This window comes from Ruditapes philippinarum, unplaced genomic scaffold, assembly GCF_026571515.1.
Source record: "Ruditapes philippinarum isolate M1 unplaced genomic scaffold, ASM2657151v2 ctg1968_1_1_1_1, whole genome shotgun sequence".
NCBI classification, from domain to species: domain Eukaryota; kingdom Metazoa; phylum Mollusca; class Bivalvia; order Venerida; family Veneridae; genus Ruditapes; species Ruditapes philippinarum.
In genome coordinates this window covers 47,957-51,200 of record NW_026851903.1, presented here as the reverse complement: position 1 = coordinate 51,200, position 3,244 = coordinate 47,957, and positions in this window count along the sequence as shown.

Genomic DNA, 3,244 nt, shown 5'->3' with positions numbered 1-3,244 from the left:
CTGATGGTAATCAGGAACTGTAGCAGGAATAGCATTACCTGAGCTGTTATCATGTTTCACACCTGATACACTAAACCATCAGGTCTGTCTCTTATCTCCTCACATGTGATTTATTGATCTTTTTATTGTATTGCAGAGGATTGTCTCAATTTGGTTTCATTATCATATGAGCCACGTCATGACAAAACCAACATAATGGGTTTGCGACCAGCATGGATCCAGACCAGCCTGCGCATCCGCGCAGTCTGATCAGGATCCATGCTGTTCGCTTACCAACCCTATTACAAGTAGAAAAACTGATAGCTAACAGCATGGATCCTGATCAGACTGAGCGGATGCGCAGGCTGGTCTGGATCCATGCTGGTCGCAAACGCACTATGTTGGTTTTGTCGTGACACGGCTCAATTATCATGTGTATGATATATAATAAACTGCCTATTTGTTAACTTATGTTTCATTCACATGTTATGTAATGTTAGTACATTGTGTATTTCATTTGTTAAACAATGCTATCTGTTTTTCATTATTATAAATATATTATAGTTAATTAAGTTAATGCAGTCTGAACTGCTTTCAGGAAATTAGAAGGAATGTAGAAAAATATTGTGGATTTGACATCATATACAATTATTTAAATGACCATTATCATATTTTTAATAAAATTTACCAGTTTTAAGAATGTATAATTACCTTTTCGGAACAATATTAATATTATAATTAACTTAAATTTATCCCCCTTCCTCCAAAATAAATACTGGTTTCTTTTAGAAAGGAAAATGAACTTTATAAAATGTGTAGTATTAAGTTCTATGGAATTATTCAGATATTATCTCTATTCAATAAAATAATAAATTTTAAATATGCAATAACGCCAGTATACATGTATAAGTTATTGTTATAAAACAAGTTATTCAATACCAATTACCTAGAAAGGTTCTTGTTGGTGGAGAAACAATTACGAGCTGTTAGTGGAGATAGCATGCTGCACTTATTTAAAACTGGACAAAGAATATGAAAACAGAAATCAGTTACAATACAAAATATACGTATGTATCAAGTAAAATCTCAATGGCCAACTTATTCTCACCACTTAAACATGCACAAATGAAATGACCACTGTAAATGAAAGTGAAACAAAAAAAATCATGAGAAATTTCAGTTCCGTCACTGAAAAGACAATTATTTAAAGTCTAAATCTTTTCAGTAACAAAATTATAACAGGAGTTTAAAGAAAATTTTAAAGAAAAAAGTTTTAAAGAAAAAATAACTCTTGTAATAATGATGCTGGAGTTATGAACCTTATCATTCATGATCTAAATGAATTACAAGGAACAATTATGTTAAGTTTTTAGTAGATAATCATACCATCAGAAAGAAGATTAAGTAACAAAATAAATAATGATTTTTCGAATAAATTCTAAGTTGCATTTGATTAGCCAGTAAACTTGTTTCCAGTTAACCCATTACTTCATGAGCATTTTGTGAAAAATGGCTGTTTTCATTGAAAAGTCTCCCGTTACAAGTTCAAATTGCTATAATACTATAAAAACTGCTTCAACACTAATCAAACTTGGCACAAATGTTGACTGGACCATTGCTCTTGCAACAACATGCCTCAGGCTTAAATTTTCTGTTACCAAGGCAACGAGGGGACAGGCTCAAAACGCGTTGATTTTTTCAATCAAAAAATCCAAAGTGCTGCAATGCATATTTCCGCCCCCTTCAAAACCCCAGAAGACATCCCCTTCTGAACCCCCTGATGTATCTTTTTGGTTGGGGAGAACCACAGACGCTTGGGGTTTGGGAGCTCAAAAATCCCTTTAAAATCCATATGCCAATATTTGTCAATCCCAGGACATGTATGAATATAATATCCAAAAATCTTAAATATATGCGTTTTGAAAAAAATCATATTTTCAACAATCTATAATAATTATTATAGATGTTGAAATATGATTTTTTTTCAAAACGGCATATATTAAGATTTTTTTGATATATATGATCAGTAATGTCCTGGGATTGACAAATATGCATTTTATTTGGATTTTAAAGGCGTTTTGAGCTCCAAACCCCAAGCGTCTGTGGGGAGACCGCGCCGAAAAAGAGGTCACTTTTTTTAACAACATTTCTCAAACAAAAACAAGTGTTGGGGACCTAAATAAGGTATTTTTTCACCATTTGAAACAACAAAAGGGGGGGGGGTGAAAAAGGCGTTAAAAGGCGTGTATATAACGTAATGGGTTAAACATCAGTCCATGCCAGGTTCATATAAACTAAATATCCGAGACCAATAAAAGCCTGTAACAATCATCTTTTTTTAATGATTACAAATACATTGCAGGATTTTTCTGTTTTGATCAAGGTCATTTAAAGGTCATGGTCATATTCAAAATACTTAACAGGAAGGTTTTGTCCTTACAGTTTTTGTCCATGTATGAACCTTAATTGATCCAACAATATATAAGAAAGAAAGCAATATTAATATTAAAAATTTTGAAAATATAACCTTGATGGAAAATGTTGTGCGACCTTGAGCCACTATTAAGCATGCAGACGTGACACAATAGCCCTCTTTTGGACCCTTTTACCAAGGTCTGCAAGTTTTAATCATAATTATGTACCGATAATCATAAAAGAATTATTTTAAGTTCTTAAAATAACTAATTAGGACACTGAAACTTGTTATTATATTATTCGGATGACTTCGGACTTTTGTCGGATTCAGCCGAAGAATTTTCGTAGTTCTATTTTTAACTACGGTTTACCAAAACATTGATCACAAACATCATAACAACTTTTCATTGGTATCATCAGAGGAGTTTTTATTCCCTACGCTTCTAGTATTTATACTATTACTTACCATTTAATCCTTGCTATTAGTATTTTCGTGTCGCCTTTGAAAGTTTTGAATTTCAAAATGTAGACAATTCTGACAAAAAACAAAGGTCTCTTAAATCGGGAATTTGAAAGCAAAAGCGTCAGAAATTTTAAAGGGGGGTTTTTTTTTAAAAAAATTTGCCCAAAGGTATCCACACTCTCAATTAAGGTATGAATATGTGGATCAAAATGTTTCATTCAATGATCTATCTTTTAATTTATTCATTGCTGGTGAATTGGAGATAATCTCAGATAGTGAAACAAAATCAAAGGAAAGAAAGGGTAGGATGGAATTACTTAAAAGATTAGTGTATCTGAGTGTTTCATACAGTTTCTTCATTTTAAAAGCTTATTATGCGGCAGTTTT